Raw genomic sequence first — 17,765 nt, 5'->3', positions numbered from 1 at the left:
ATGCCAGGGTCCCTAACAACAGTCAGGCTGATGGTGCACATGCTTGAGGTCCCAAATCTCTCACAGAGAGAGTTTTCAGGGGCCCCTGATATGTACCACATCTTCTTTGCTCATTCATCAGTCCATGGACACTGTCCATGTCTTGGTACTGTGAATAATGTTGCAGTGCATACGGGGGTGCAGATATTTCTTCAATATCCCAATTTCATTTCCATTGAATATCTACCTAGAAGTGGGATTGCTAGATTACATGGTAGTTCCCTTTTTAATGTTTTGAGGAAACTCCATGCTGTTTCCCATCATGGAAGCACCAAGTTACATTCCCACCAAAAAGGTACCAGGGTTCACTTTTCTTCACATCCTCACCAGCAGTTGTTATTTCCTGTCCTCTGGATGACAGCCATTCTAACAGGTGTGTGGGAGTAGCTCATTGTGATTTTAATTTGCATTCGCCTGATGATTAGTGACATTGAGCATCTTCTCATGTGCCTTTTAGCCTCATGCATGTCTTCTTTGGGAAAATGCATATTCAGGTCTTTTGTACATTTTTAAAATCAGTTTATTTGTTTTTGGTTTTTGTTTGTTTTTTTTTGCTATTGAGTTGTATGAGTTTCTTATATATTTTGGATATTAACCCCATGTCAGACATATGATTTGCAAATATTCCTTCCCATTTTAAAGTTTGTCTTCTTATTTCATTAGTTGTTTTCTTTGCTGTGCAGAAGCTTTTTAGTGGAATGTAGTATAACTTATTTATTTTTGTTTTCGTTTTGATACCATAGTCAAAAAGTAATTGCCAAGACTAATGTCAAGAAAGTTTCTCCCTGTTTTCTTCTAGGATTTTCTAGGGTTTTGTGTGTTATGTTTACGTCTTTCACATTTTGAGTTGATTTTTGCGTATGGCATAAGGCTCCAATTTCATTCTTTCACATGTGGGTGTCCCATTTTTCCAACACCATTTACTAAAGATACACGTTTCTCCAATAGCTATTCTTGGTGCCCTTGTCAAACATTAGCTGACCATGCATACATGGATTTATTTCTGGGCTTTCTATTTTGTTCTATTGATATATGTGTCTATTTGTATGCCAGTACCATACTGTTTTGATTACTAAAGCTTTGTAATGTAGTTTTACATCAGGATATGTGATGCTTCCAGTTTTGTTCTTCTCACGGTTGTTTTGGATTTGGGGTATTTTGTAGTTCCATACAAATTGTAGGGTTCTTCTTTCCTATTTCTATAAAAAATGCCATTGGACTTCTCCTAGGGATTACATTGAATTTGTAGATTGCTTTGCGTAGTGTAGACAATAGTGTAGATTTTAACAATATCAATTTTTCCAATCCATGTATAATACACAAGATAGCTTTTCAATTATCTGTATCTTCTTCAATTTCTTTTATCAGTGTTTTATAGTTTTCAGTTTATAGATCTTTCACCTCCTTGATTCAATTTTATTCCTAAGCAATTCATTCTTTTTGGTGCTCTTATAAATGGGATTGTTTCATAATTTTTTGGATAGCCGTCAGCATATAAAAATGCAGCTGATATTTGTATGTTGAATTTGTATCCTGCAACTTTACTGAATTATTAGTTCTAATAGCTTTTTGGTGGAATTTTTAGTGTTTTCTATATACAAGATTATATCATATGTACACAGAGATCATTTAACTCTTTTCCAATTTTAATGAGTTTTATTTGTTTTTCTTGCCTAATTGTCTGGCTAGAATTTCCAGTACAATGTTGAATAGAAGTGGCAAGAGCAGGAACCCTTTATCTTGCTCCTGATGTTAGAAGAAAAACTTGCAACTCTTTATCTTGAGTATGAGTTCAGCCATGGACTTGTCCTACATAGGCTTTATTCTATTGAGCTGCAATCCTTCTATACCTAATTTGTTAAGAACTTTTATCCCAACAGGGTGTTAAATTTTGTCATATGCTTTTTCTGCATCTATTGAGATGCTCATGTGATTTTTACACTTCATTCTGTTAATGTGGTGTATCATGTTGATTGACTTGAGTACATTGAACAATCCTTGCATCCCAGGGATGAATTCCACTTGACCATGGTGTATAATCCTTTTAATATGCTCTTTAATTTGGTTTGCTAGTATTTGGTTGAGAAGTTATCTATATTCATCAAGGATACTAGTCTGTAGTTTTCTTATAGTGCCCTTGTCTGGTTTTAGTATGAGGGTAATGCTGGTCTCATAAAATGAGTTTGGGAGTGCCCCCCTTCAGTTTTGTGGAATATTTAGAAGGATTGATATTAAATTATTTTGTAAATGTTTGGTAGGATTTACCAGTGAAGTCATTTGGTCCTGGGCTTTTATGTGTTGGGAGGATCTCTATTACTGTTTAATCTCCCTATTCATTATCTGCCTGTTCAGATTTTTTATTTCTTCATGATCTAGACTTGGTAGCTTGTATATTTCCAGAAATTTATCAATTTCTTCTAGTTTATTTAATTTGTAGGCATGTAATTGTTCATAGTCAATGCTTATGATCCTTTGTATTTCAGGGCATCAGCTATAATGTCTCCTCTTTCATTTTGGATTTTATTTATTTGTGTCTTCTCTCTTTCTTTCTCAGTCCACCTAAAGCTTGGTCAATTTTGTTTATCTCTTCTAAAAACCAACTCTTAGATTTGTTGATCTTTTCTCTTGTCTTTCAAATCTCTATGTTACTCATTTCTGCTCTGATCTTTGTTATTTCCTTTCTTCTAAACCCTTCTTAGCACTTCAAGAACAATGCTTAGCATACAGTAGACACTCAATAAATACTTGTGAATTTAATTATTGAATGAATTAATTAAATGACTGCATCAAAAACCAAGACAACTCCCTGTGATGTCCCCTCTGAACCCGAAGAATTCTCTTCTGTGGGAAGGAAGTTGGCCCTCTGCAGAGGACAGCAGGACCTGCCGGTGTCCACATCCACACCCAGAGCTCTCCTTTGGGCAAGGGAGGAACAAGGGGTGGTGCCTCACGTCCTGGGGGCGGGTGCAATGTCCTGGCTCCCCTGGCTCTCTGGGTATTGTCCTCTGGAGCCCAGGATCCTGTCTGAAGCAGAGAGGCTGGTGTGAAAAAAGACAGGGACACTGGCAGTCTTCACAGTGGTTTCAAGATCTGGAGTCAGAAGGAACTCAGGTCAAGTTCTTCTTTGGGGGCTGACCAGCCATGTAACCTCAGGCCAGCCATGCAGGCCATTCATACCTCAGTTTCCCTAATGAAACCTTAAGGGGAATGTTTGATCACAGCAGCACCATTTACAATAGCCAAGTGCTGGAAGCAACCTAAGTGTCCATTAGTATATTAGTGAATCAAAAAAACTGTGGTACATTTATACAATGGAATACTACTCAACAGAAAGAAAGAAGAAAGGAGTTCTTCCCACCCTTTGTGACAGCATGGATGGATCTGGAGAACATTATGCTGAGTGAAATAAGCCAGGCGGTGAAAGACGAATACCATATGATCTCACCTTTAAGTAGGAATCTAATGAACAAAACAAACAAGCAAGCAGAATATAACCAGAGACATGGAAATAAAGGACAAACTGACAGTAACCAGAGGGAAGAGGGGGGTAATGGGGGGAAAAGGGGAAGGGTCATCAAAGAACATGTATAAAGGACACATGGACAAAGCCAAAAGGGGGTAGGATTGAGGGTTGGGGGGTGGAGTTGGGTGGGGTGGGGGGGGACTGGTTGGGGGGGGGGATGAAGATAACTATACTTGAACAACAAATTAAAAAAAGAAAAAACAAAAAAATAACTAATAGGTATTTCTGAATATCAAAATAAAAAACTTTTTAAAGATTTTATTTGTTTATTTTTAGAGAGGGAAGGGAGGGAGATAGAGAGAGAGAGAGAAACATCAATGTGCGGTTGTTGGGGGCCGTGGCCTGCAACCCAGGCATGTACCCTGGCTGGGAACAAAATAAAAGTTTTTTCAAAGAGGAATGTTTGAGGATTAAGTAAGAGGATGTATGTGAAGGGCTTTGCGCTGTGCCCAGCTCGTTGGCACAAATGAAATAGCAGCTATTTATTATCACGCACTAATTTATCTAAACCCTCCTTGAATTTAATTTCTATTTTCAGCCCAAACAGCCACCCAAGGGGACCAGGTTCCCCAAGCTTCCCTGCAGCCCGTTAAACAGTGCTGCCTTTTATGTGTCCTAGAACCACCTCCATCGGCTTCAAAAGGGGCCTCTTAGTTCTAATGTTCCAGGGTTTGATGGGCAGTGGAGATCAAAGCGGGGTGTTGCCAGGGAAGAGCTGGAGATGAGTCAAGTTTGGGTGGTCCCAAGCGGAGGGCACCCAGGAGCTGGAAAGACTTTCTCTTCCTTAGTTCCAGCCCTGCTTATCTCCTCCGGGCTCTTATCTCCCCCCACTGATACGCAGGGAATGTGGACACGAAGCCTGGTTTCCCACAGGTCTCAGGTGTACCAAGGGCAGTTGGGGGCACATGACGCTGGACAGAACTAGATGCTGGGTCCAGCTAGGCCCATCTAGTGAGCTGCTGACCACTCAGCCCCACCAGCCCTCGGTTTCTTAGCTCTAAAATGAGATGGCCACACCTCCTTCATGGAATCCACGGTGCACACTGCTGAACCCCACAGGCCGCAGCTCTAGAGAACTGAGCAATCTGGTCTGTCACTCTGACTCCAGCAGTGTGACCCTGAGTAACCCCTAACCTTCATCGGCCTGGTTTCCTCCACTGCACAGCAGAGTACAAAACATGGGTTCCTTACAGTAACCTCAGGCTCTGACCCCTGTAGCCCAGGTCCCTCCCGTGTCTAACCATTCTCATGGTCAGAACAGTGATACACCCTTTTCCTCATTGGTTGTACACCTGGCCTGAGAGACTGAGCTGAGGAACGTGAGCAAACGGTGTCAGTGACTTTGGCCCCCGCACTCTCAGTAATAGCTGCCACCAGCCTGGCACACACAGCCTGCCTGGCCCACTCCCAGCCTGCAAGGTGGGTTTACTGCATGGTAAGGAACCCGGGGCCAGGCTGCTGATCACAGTGGTAGTCCTCAGGTTGCCCCAGCTGCAGGTTAGTGGGTGGGCATTTTCAGAATCCATGGGAGGCCAGAGGAGGACCCAGAGAGGCTTGCCCTTGAGGGATGTAGACCTGTATGGAAAAGAGACACCTCTGAGCCGCCCCTCTGCAACGTGGTGGTCGCCCAGCAGAGCCACAACCAGGTGTCATGGGAACTCTCAGGAGGGGATGCCAGAGGAGGTGTTGGGGCCAGACCAGAGGGTGCTCAGAATTCCCCAGGGAGGGTGAGAAGGAGGCTTTGGACTGCAGACAGGCCCTCACCAGCCAGTTCTTGGGGGTCGGCTCTGGGGCAGGCTCCACCCACCTCTGGATTGCACACAAAGCTGGCAAACAGGAGCTCAGGAAGAGAATTCGTCCTTGTGGGGTCTCCTGTGGTCATCCCTGGCATGGCCACCTCACCTGAGCTTCTTCCAAGCTGCGCCCACTGGCCTTCACAACCTCTTACAAATGTCAACCGAATGGATTGCCAGGTCCTCCGCCGCTCCATTTTGTATCTCTCTGTTTTCAAGAAAATCAGATCCATATGCTTGTTTCCCTTGCACACCCAGCTCGTGGCTTCAAGGGGCTTCTCCCGGGGCACAGGGGCCCTTGAGGCCCTGAGGACCAGTGCTGTGCCTGCCAGGGGTTGAGTATGGGAGCCTTGTGTCGGAAGTCAGAGCGGAGGGGCTGGGTTCAGAGGCCCCAGGGTCAAATTCTTTAGCTCCATGTGATCTTGTGCGTTTACACTATGAGTCTCAGTGCACTTCCAGGAAAAGGATTCAGTAGGTGAGCCTCTGTGCATGGGAATAGCTGCTCTTGACTGTCAGTGTGTGTGTGTGTGTGTACCTGTGCATGCTAACATGTATACACATGTGCTGCTGTGTACCTATGTGTGTGTGCTTGTGTGGGTGTGCATGTTTGTGTATGTTTATGTAAACACATAAGTACTCTTGTCATCATCACTACTTCCTGTCAGCTGTGCGTGGATTCAATCAGAATTTTCTGAAGGACACAGTCAAGGAGTGGCAGGCAAATGAAGAAGGCAGCATGGCGGGAAGGCACTGCCCCCTCCTCAATGGCCTTGAGACCCTGACCCAGCCCCCCATGCAGCAGCCGCCAGTCCTAGAACAGCCAGGCAGAACGCCCATCTCCACCGTTAGCCTGAAAGCTCCTCAGGGCAGGAACTGCTTGCAGCTGGAGAGGGGGCAAGATGCACCAGGCCAGGCTTATTTGTGCTGAATCTCATTCTATTGCTAACAGCTGTGCAAGCTTGGGTAAGCACAGAGAACCTTCTGGAAGCTTAGTTTCCTCCGCTGTGAAATAGTTGTGAAGTTGTGGTTGTTCTCGGCAATGTCTCCCTCCCCACTTACTCTCTCCTCAGGCAGCCTCTCCTGGCCTCAGTTTTCCCACTTGTAAGATGGGCATGACAACCCCGCCTCGGTAGCTGTGAGGGCCAGGGGTCATAAGGACCCTTCGAAGCCACCAGAGGCAGGACCTGCAGCCATTGCAGCCTTAACACCAACTTCTGTGCCTCCCTCACCTGTATGTTGACACCTAATCACTCAGCCCTGGAAAACAGCCTCCCAAGAGACTTAGGTTCTAGTCTGAGCCCAGCCTTGAGCCTGGAGCCCCTTCCTGTCCCATGACCTTGGGGGCATCCAGGGGGAGGTAAAAGTTGACCTTGAGTCCTTTATTAAGAAGTCCCAGCAGCTGCGGTGAGCTGGCTCCACTTGGAGCTCAGGATGGGGCTGGGCTTGGGGCGGTAGCGCAGACGGTAAAGAAACCAGCGGATTTGGTTTGAGTTAGCTACAACTCAGCTGGAAAGCATGCCAAGTCTATTTCAAGGCTGTGCAGAGTTATTTCCCATACACATTTATGGGAGATCATGATTCAATTAATGCTCTTGTTGCTCGTGCAATGCAAAAAATGTGCAGCGTGCTTTAAATGTTTCCCAAACTGTGTTAGTTATTAAGTGAGTGACTCAGGCCAGGAGGTGTAGACAAGGGAGGCAGGAGGGAGTGGGTGGTGAGGACCCGGAGTGGCCGGAGCAGATGAGCGGAAACAAGAAGCTGCTCTTCCTCCAAGTCTCCTTTATCACCCCCTCGGGGCTGCTCAGAGCAGTAGATTTTGCCCCAAAGTTCACTTGGCCCAGGAGAAAACTGAAGCCCAGGGCTGGGGGTTCGAGGAGCTTGCACATACACATGAGGAGTTAAGGCAGACTGAGGTCTGCCTTCTCCGGGGTCCTTGCAGGGTTCCATCTGCAGCTGGCAGCCTGAGAGGCCACCTCCTTCTGCAACCGTAGTGCATGACATCAGTCAGGAAGAACAGACGGGGTGTTGTGAGGAGGCCCAGCTAAGTAAACAGACTAGGGCTGGACTTCCCAGTGCCCAGGGTCTCAGACCTCTGACCCCCGGGACCCCGCCAGCTGGAAGGTCCTTGCACGCGGAGGGACTGGCCTTCCCGCCCAGCCTCCCAGGCTGCGATGGGCAGAGTGCCATGAAGTATGTCCTGTAGGAGTATTGCAGAATCATTTATATACAGCAAACCGCATAACTCTAATGTTTACAAAGTGAACCCACCCACCCATGTAATGATCACCAACTTCCAGACACGCCAGCACACTGGAACCTTCCGGGAAGGTACCCACTGGTGGCCAGCATCTGTGACCATCACCAGTGACCAGGCTCACAGTTCTGAGTTCCATATACATGAGATCATTCAAATGTACTCTTTGTGTCTGGCTTTTTTTTTCCACCAACATTATGTCTCAACATTATGAGAATCACCCACACCTTGGGTGTATCATATCCATTGTGTGAGGGTGCCACATTTTCTTATCCATCTGCCATCCGTGACGATTTGGGTTGTTTCCAGTTGAGGGCTATTATGACTTGTACTGCGATGAACATTCTTAAGCATATTTGTGGTGTCCACGGAGACGCCCATTTCTGCCGGGACTATCCCCAGGAGTAGAGTCTCTGGGTCACGGATGGGCACATGCTCAGCCTACTTGGATGCTGCCAAACACGTACTCAGAGTATCTGTAGCACACCACCCTTCCACCGGCCATACCTGAGCATTCCAGTGGCTCTCTCAGCTAACATCGGGTGACATCTGTTCTCCTGATCTGTTTTCAGTTCAGCCATTCTGGTTTGCGTGGGAAGGACTACATTGATTTTACTGGCATTTCACTGTTGACTAAGGACATTGAGAACTTTCAAACGTCATTGACCACGGAGAGATCTTCTTTTATGAAGTGTCTGCTTAAGTCTCTGCCCACTTATCTAAGATGCTGTTGTGTTCTATTTTCTAAGTGCCAACTCTTTGTTGGGAAAAAAAAAAACATTGAAAATATATTCTCGAACTGTGTGGCTTTCATTGATTATTTTTCCTAATATTTAATTATAAAAATGTTCAAACCAAAAAAGCTTGAGAGAGCTCTACAGTGATCACACGTATATATACCACCTGGATCCTAAAGTTAACATCAAATACACTTGCTTTATCATATCTCTGTCTACCTATTGACCCATCAAAACATCTTTTTTTAATGCATTTCAAAATAAGTTGCAGACTCTAGTATACATTGCCCAAAATTCTTAAACTTATATATCATTAACTAGAGGTCAATATTTGTTTATGGTTCTTAATATTCTTTTCAGGTAAACTTCCTGTGCAATTAAGTGCACAGATCTTAAAGATGTCATTCAATGAGTTCCAACAAATATAAGCCAAAATCTGTCAAGGTAAAGGATCCCAGATAGTACCTTCATGCCCCATCCCAGGTAATCTGTGCCTCCCTGGCATCCCACGGAGGGAGGACACAGTATATGATTCCCTCTATATAAGATCTAGAACAAGAAAAACCTAACCTCTTGTGGGAAAAATCCAGAATCTATGGCTTCCATTGTGTTTCTGGAGAATTCATTGGTAATTTGGATCATTGGTCACCTGGACTTTTGGTGCCATTTATCTTTTGGTTTTTTTTGAGACTTTCCCTTTATCTTTGGTTTTCAGAAGTCTGACCATAACATACCTATGTGTAGTCTTCCTTGTATTTCTCTTTCTGGGGATCCAATTAGTTTCTTAAATCTGTAAATGTATGTCTTTCACCAAATTGGGGAAATTTTCAGTTGTTATTTATCCAAATAATTTTTTTGCCCATTCTTGTCCTTCTCTCCTTCTGAGACCCCAATTATACATCACAGACCTTTTGATATTGTCTTGTAGGTCCTAAGGCTCTGATCATTTTAATTTTAGTCTTTATCTCTCTGATTTAAGATTAAATAATTTCTATTGATTTATGTTCAAGTTCACTAACTTTTTTCTCTGTTATCTTCATTCTGCTGTATTACCCACCTAGTGAATTTTTATTTCACACATTGTGGGTTTTTTTAGTTCTAGAATTTCCATTTGCTTCCTTTCTGTGGTTTCTATTTTTCTGGTGAGATTTTCTGTCTTTTCACTTATTACAAACATAATTTCCTTTATATCCTTGATCATGGTGAAATTACTTTAAAATCCTTGTCTACCGATTCTAACATCTGTTTCACATCATAGTTGACCTCTGTTGGTTGTCTTTTCTCTTGAAAAAGTGTCATAATTTCTTGTTTTTTCATATTTCATGTAATTTTGGATTGCACCCCAGACATTGGAAGTGATATATTTTAGAAACCACATGTCATTATATTTGTTCTTTTACATTTCCACATAAATTTTAGAATCAGCTTATTGATTTCAAACAACCTGTTTGGATTTTGATTTAAATTGCATTTAATCCATAGACCAATCTAGGAAGAATTGACACATTTACACATTCAAGTAACACACTCCAGAAGGATGGTATTTCCCTACATTTATTTGATTCTCTTTTTTAAGTATGTTATATTGATTATGCTATTACAATTGTCCCATTTTTTCCCCTTTATCACTCTCCAACCTGCAACTCCCCTCCCACCAGCATCCCCCCTCCTTAGTTCATCTCCTCAGTCATACATACAAGTTCTTCGGGCTCTCCATTTCCCAAACTATTCTTAACCTCCCCCTGTCTATTTTGTACCTGCCAATTATGCTTCTTATTCCCCACATTTGCCCCCTTCCTCCTCCCCACTGGTAATCCTCCATGTGATCTCCATTTCTGTGATTCTGTTCCTGTTCTAGTTGTTTGCTCAGTTTGTTTTTAGTTTTTTCTTTTAGGTTCAGTCATTGATAGTTGTGAGTTTGTTGTCATTTTACTGTTCATAGTTTTTATCTTTTTCCTAGGTAAGTCCTTTTAACATTTCATATAATAAGGGTTTGGTAATGACGAACTCCTTTAACTTGACTTCATTTGGGAAGCACTTTACCTGCCCTTCCATTATAAATTATAGCTTTGCTGGATACAGTAATCTTGGATGTAGGTCCTTGCCTTTCATGACTTTGAATACTTCTTTCCATCCCCTTCTTGCCTGTAAGGTTTCTTTTGAGAAGTCAGTTGATAGTCTTATGGAAATTCCTTTGTAGGTAATTCTCTCCTTTTCTCTTGCTGCTTTTAAGAATCCCTTCTTATTTTCAGTTGCACCCTAGACATTGGGAGTGACGTGTTTTAGAAACTCTACATTTCTAGATGGGTAATGTAATTATGATGTGTGCCTTGGTGTGTGCTTCCTTGGGTCCAGCTTCCTTGGTTCCAACTTCTTTGGGACTCTCTGAACTTCCTAGACTTCCTGGAAGTCTAGTTCCTTTGCCAGATTGGGGAAGTTCTCCTTCATTATTTTTTTCAAGTAAGTTTTCAATTTCTTGCTCTTGTTCTTATCCTCTTAGTACCCCTATGATTCAGATGTTGGAACATTTAAGTTTGTCCTGGAGGTTCCTAAGCCTCTTCCCATTTTTTTTTAATTCTTGTTTCTTTATTCTTTTCTGGTTGAATGTTTATTTTTTCCTTCTGGTCTAAACCTTTGATTTGAGTCCTGGTTTCTTTCTTGTCACTGTTGGTTCCCTGTACATTTTCCTTTGTTTCACTTTTCATAGCCTTCATTTTTCCCTCTATTTTGTGACTGTACTCAACCAATTCTGTGAGCATCCTGATTACCAGTGGGTTTTTTTTTAAGATTTTATTTATTTATTTTTAGAGAGGGAAGGGAGGGAGAAAGAGAGAGAGAGAAACACATCAATGTGCGGTTGCTGGGGGCCGTGGCCTGCAACCCAGGCATGTGCCCTGACTGGGAATTGAACCTGCGACACTTTGGTTTGCAGCCCACACTCAATCCACTGAGCTATGCCAGCCAGGGCACCAGTGTTTTGAACTGTGCATCTGATAGGTTGGCTATCTCTTCATCACTTAGTTATATTTTTTCTGGAGCTTTGATCTGTTCTTTCATTTGGGCCTTTTTTTGTTGTTGTCTCAGCACACCTGTTACATTGTAAGGGGTGGAGCCTTAGGTATTTGACAGGGCAGAGTAACCCACATTGGTGTATTGTGGCACTGTATGTGGGGGAGGGGTCAGAGAAGGGACATTGCCACTCACTCAGCTCTCACCTCACTTTCAGTCACTTCTACTGCTACCCATAAGCAAATTGGGCCCTTTGGTGCTGATTCCCAGGTGGGTAGGTTTGTGTACCTTCTAGGACCTGTGGTCTCTCCAGTGAACTCTCCTGTGAGGCTGGGAGTTTCTCCTGGCACCGCTGCAACCCCCAGAGGTTTTTATAGCTAGAGGTTTTGAGGCTTTAGTTTCCTGCACTGGAATCCTGTGCTGCACGGTGTATCTAGATCCCCAGTTGTTCCTCCCAGCTTGTCTGCACTCGAATGTGGGACCACACAGATCTGCCAGCAGCCTCTCGCCCTTCCAGTCCTCCAGCTTCCACCTTGCCATGCGTCCTCCCTGCCCTGACTGCCCACCTCCACCCTTCCTACCAGTCTGGGTGAATATTTTTTCTTTAACTCCTTAGTTGTTGGATTTCCATACAGTTCAATGTTCTGACATTTCTGGTTGGTTTTTGTTCTTAAATTTGCTGTTGTCCTTTTGGTTGTGCGAGGAAACAAAGTGTTATCTGCCTACGCCTCCATCTTGCCTGGAAGCTCTATTTGGTTCTTATTTAATTTCTCTTAGTAACATTATTTAGTTTTCTGTTTGAATGTCATCATGACATTCTTCATGAGTTGATTTCTAGATACTTGATGTTTTCTGATGTTTCAAATGGTATTTTTTAATTTTGTTTTCTAATTGTTTGTGGAGACATTGAAATAGCAATGTTTGGGAATCTGAGTCCTGGACCTAGTAAGTGTTAACTGAGTAATCATAGGTAGATCTCCTGACTTCTATGTTCTTATCTGCAGAGTAGAAGCTATGCCTAGGCACTAGATATTTGCTGAGTTTTTAACCATCAACATCCAGTCTCCCTTCTTTTTTTGGTTTTTGTCACTCTGCTTATCTTCCTGAGATCAAGCTGGTATTGATTCTACCCACAGCTCAAGGGTGGGCCTACTTCTGAGCACCTCCAATGGAGCAAACATATCCCCCTGGCCACCATGATTGACATGTGACCTATTCGGCGGCAATGATCTGATATTCTGGGACTGTTGGAAGAGAATTAGGCCCCCTTTTGTTGCTGAGCCAGAACCAGGAGGGCTCGAGGCTAACGTTGTCGTGGCTATGTTCCTACCGCCAGGGCCGCTGATGGCCTCTTCAGTCATGTTAGTCAAAACAGTCCCTTTCCAGCTTTGGTTTATCTGGGCTGGCTCTTCTGTCACTTGTCACAGCCCACCAGAGGGTCCTGGCCATGAGCAATCAACTCCATGGGATTATCATAGGCCACAGGGCTGATCTTGGTTGTGAATGTCCTCCAGCATCCTTGAACACTTAACAAATAAGAACTGTGGTTGGAACAAGTGGGGGAAGGGAGGCAAGGGTCTCATTTAACTTATCACAACAGGGGCTGTCACCACACAGACCATCAGAAAGCGGTAAGAGTCAGGTTACTGGGTTTGAATCCCAGTTGCGACATGCCCTGCCTCCATGTTGCCACTGTGGGCAGCCAGCTTCACCTCAGCATGTGAGTCCGTGAGGTGGGGATAATTCTGTCTATCTCGGCATTCTTGTAGAGATCAACATGTTAACAATAAATCAAACAGCTTAGCATGGGGTTAGCACTCAAGACAACCTAATTCATTATCATCACCACTGCTTCACCCAGTGTATGAGTGTCCTGTGGCTACTGTAACAAATGACCACAAACTTAGTGGCTTTAAACAACACACATTTATTACCTCACAGTTCTAGAGGTCAGAAGTGTCACTAGCCTAAACTAACATCATGGTGTCCGAAGAACCAATTCCTGCTAGAGGCTCTAGAAGTGAATCCATTCTCTTGCCTTTTCCAGCTTCCAGAGGCTGCCCGAGTTCCTTGGATCACGGTACCTTCCTCCATCTTCTAAACCAGCAGTGTGGAGATCTCTGCAGATCTCCCACGGGCTCTGCCTGTCCTGTCTCCCTCTGAAAAAAGACCCTCATGATGACAAAGGGCCTGCCTAGATACCCCAGCACCGTCTCCCCCTGTCCCCATCTCAGCTTCACCACATCTTCACTGTCCCTTTGCCACATAGGGTAGCATATCCATGGAGCCCGGGATTCAGACATGGATGCCTTTGGGGACCGTTATTCTGCTCACTACAGGTGCTTTTCTCAAGGGGCCCAGAGAAGAGAAGAGTTGGGACAGGCGGTGAAAGCCGGGGAGGGGGCTCACGTGGTCTTCAAGTCTTTACTGAAGTCATGGGTGCACCGCAACTGACCAGGTGGAGGAAGTGCAGAGACATGGAGGGTGGGGCCCATCGGCGCTTTGCCCCCTGACTTCAGTCCCTACTGTGTCTGCACTGCCTTGAGGAAAGATCTTGGCCATCAGGAGCGCATTCAGAGGAGCATGACCAGGATGGTGGAGGCATCTACACTCTGCCTTAGGAAAAGGAGAAAGAGCAGGAGATGCTGAGGCCTAGAAAATCTGTGAGATTGCAATAGAGGTTGTAAGGTCACCCAGCCCTCTGAGCCTTGGTGGCACTTCCAGGAGGGCCTGTTCCTGGCTGGCCTCCAGCTGATGGCGAAAATACTGAGTCTGTGACACTTGTCCCACGAGCCTGGGATGGCTCTGGCCACCCATCGGTGACCTCAGAGGTCCTTCCCTGGCCGTATCACAAGCAAGCCCACCTCCCAGGCCATGCCCGCACCCACATCTCAGAGAACCGCATCCCAGCCTGGCACACCAGCGACATGCAAACCCACCCCTTTGGACCAAGACCATGGGGCAATTAAAGTCGATATGCTACAATCTATTACCATTACACTCACTGGTAGTGTCCCTTGGTCTCAGTTCAGGCCCATCCCTCAGTTTTTTACAACCTTGATACTTTTGAGAAGAGAGTATTGACCCATTACTTTGATAATGTTTCTCAATTTGTGTGTGACATTTTCCAAGATGAGATGGGCTGTGCATTGTGGCAGGAACCCCATAGAAGGGATGCTGCATCCTTCTCAGCACAGGAACTGGGGAGCCCAGGACACCTCTGGGGCCCTTTCTGGGCAGGAGTAGCTTTGATCACTGGGTTAAGTGGTACTGGGTTTCTGGGCTGTAAACTGTTCTTTTTCTCTTTGTAATTAAGAAGTATCTTGTGGGTGAATCTTTGCAAGGACATAAACATTCTATTTCTTGTTGTACTTTGGCTTGTCAATTTTAACATCCACTGATGGTTCTTGCCACTACCAACTATACCTCGGTGTTGGACAAATAATGATCCCCTGTGTGCATCACTCCCGCTGCGGCTGTACTTGGGATATGCTGTGAGAGGGGTTGCCTGTGCCCCCCAGTTTATATAATGAGACAATTATTTATACCGCTGTGGACTAGTGGCCATTTACTTCATTCTATTGGTTATAATCAGTTACTGTCATTATTAATTTTGTTGCTAAGGTTGTCCCAGACTTGTCAGCCCTTTTCGAACTTGCATTGGAACCATGAGAGCAGCTGGTTTTTGCCCAAAGTGAAGACAAACTCCTCTTTCCTGGGGCAGGAAGCTGAGCGGCCTCTACAGTTCCCCTGTCTGTGCCTGGAGCCCTCACACCCCAAAAGTGCGCATTGTAACAGTTTGAAACAACACACAGGAGAGCCGGTGCCTGAGCAACAGCGTGCAGTTTTCAAGGGATGTTTGTGGGTAGGAGGATCTTGAGGCACCACTTGGGAGTGCCCCAAACTGTGGGAGCTGCTGTCATTTTCAAAATGAGAATGTGTCTTCTCTGTGAAGAAGTGTCGCACCACCCATCTGCCTGTGGACTGTCTTGCAGGACGTCCAAGCAAGTCACATGTCTTTACAATAACTGTCTCTGTCCAGACCCAGTTGTGCACAGTGTTAACACACACTGACTTTCCCAGGAATGCAAATGCTGAGTGTACGTTAGAGAAGTTGGCACTCTTGCTTTTTAGAGATTTACTAGGAATTCCTTTTTCCCTTGGGGCAACTCAATGGCAGTGCCATCCCAGACACGAAGCCCCCTTTATCCTGCAGGCACATCTGTCCCGGTCACTGTGATTCTACAAACAGGGCAAACAACTGGATCTCCACCATGGGTCCTGTTCGTCGAATGGGAAATGCCTTTGAAACTGTCTGTGTCAAAGGGTCTTTACTTTTATTCTAGTATCACTGCAAACAAGGTCGGGAGCACTTGGGTGGGACAGAGTGGGAGCCGTGGGGCTGGTCGAACTGCCTTTGCTCATGCCTGGCAGGAGTTTTCCCAACAGCCCCCTCTCCATGAAAGTCCCTGTTGATTAGCCCAGGGAAAGGGTCAGGGGCTAGCTCAGATGCCTGTGGTCTGTAAACTCTGAAAAAGGGGACCTTCTGGATGCCCAGCTGCTGGCAGAATGCCTTGAAGAACCAGATGGCAATGGAGAAATGGAGGCTCAGGGAAGGGGCCATGGGCTCAAAGTCACCCAGCAAGTGGGTGGCAAGTGCAGGTGAGAACTCGGGACTCAGGACTCCCAGTGAATGCCTTCCTCCAGGCCCCGCCGCCTTAGCCCCGGGCAAGCCCCAAAGGCTGAGTTCTGTGCTCCAGCAGGTGTTAGAAAACACGGATGCCCAGCCCCGCCCTCAGAGACTCTGCTTTTAACTGGTCTGGGGCAGTCTAGAAATCTGGATGTTTCCAAGCCTCCCGGGAGAACTATATCAGTTCCATGTGGCTGCCATAACAAATGACCACAAACTGGCTGGCTTAAAACAACAGAAATTTATTGTCCCCCTGTTATGGAGGCCAGAGTCTGAGATCGGGACGTCTCAGGGCCTCACTCCACCCGAAGGCTCGAGGGAAGTATCCTTCCTTATCTCCTTCAGCTTCTGGTGGCGCCAGACATCACTCCAGTCTCTGCCTCTGTCTTCGCATGGCCTCCCCTGCATCTGTGTCTCCAACTCCTCTCTGCCTTTCTGTGTGAGGACACCAGGCATCGGATTTATGGCATGCCCAGACACCCGGGGTTATCTCAGCTGAATTGGATTACATTTTCAAAGACATCTTTTCCAAACACGTTTACATCCACAGGTTCCCAGGTAGATGTATCTGGGAGGTGCATGATTCACTGTTCTCTTTACCATCACCATCATCATCATCATCACCACCATCACCATCATCACAATCACCATCACCTCACCTGATATCATCACCACTGTCATTATCTTCACCATCCTTACCACCATCACAGTCATCACAGCCATCATCCTATCACCATCACCATCATCACCTTCATCATTGTCACCGTCAGCATCTTGTTTCACCTGAGGACAAGATCCACATCCCTCTCTGTGTGCCCTTGGTGCCCCCATAGGGTCTGTTCTGTGAGTGCCTGTGGAGTAAATGAAAGAAATTGGCACACTCAGTCCAGCTACACACATGTTCTTCATTTGAATAAGGGTAACATCGTGTATTAAGTTGGATGTTGGGCACTATGCTGTCTTATCTCAATCCTCACAGCAATGCTTCCAGGTCAGTATTTTTTAGCCCATTTTACAGGTGAGGAAATCAAGGCACAGGAAAGGTGAAGCCCCAGGTCCCAGCACGAGAGGTGGAGCTGGGATTTGAACAAGGGTGTGAGTGGCGTGGAAGCCTGTGCTTCGCCTCCACCAGGAAGAATGACTGCCCCTTCCCAGAATGCTTAGGGCCCCAGAACACTTGCCAGGACAGCGAACACAGAAAGGAGTTAAGGACACAGAAGGAAACGCACATCCCAGCCACTGTCACAAGCTAAAGCAACACTCAGCAATCAAAGCAATGCGACCCCTGGCAGCAAAGAGAAGGCTGTTATGTGAGTGCTCTTTGTGCCGGAGTCAACTCGAGTATGTGCTGACCACCCACTATGCGCCAGGCACCACCATCTCCCAGGGGTGCCTTCATGAGCCAGACTCACTGTTGGTCACCAGCCAGTCACTGGCTTGGGTCTCTGGGGCCCAGGACTCACGGCCCCATCCAGAATGCTGAACAATCCAATGAGGAGACCAACTTCCCAAGAGACATATTCATTAAAACACAAGAGCAGTCCTCTCCCAGGGCAGCCCCCCACGCTGGCGGGCTTGGAGAACGTGGCCAGCACAGAGCCTAGCATTCTTACCCGCCACGCCAGGAGGCAGTGCACAGTCCCTGGTGCCCGTACATGAAAGCATCTCCATCCAGCTCAATTCCGGATGAGTGTCCTCCCTCCAAATTATGAGAGAGGAA

This window comes from Phyllostomus hastatus, unplaced genomic scaffold (genome assembly GCF_019186645.2).
Source record: "Phyllostomus hastatus isolate PE091 unplaced genomic scaffold, TTU_PhHast_1.1 phas_scaffold_345, whole genome shotgun sequence".
Taxonomy (NCBI): Eukaryota; Metazoa; Chordata; class Mammalia; order Chiroptera; family Phyllostomidae; genus Phyllostomus; species Phyllostomus hastatus.
Note: the sequence above shows the minus strand (reverse complement) of the source record.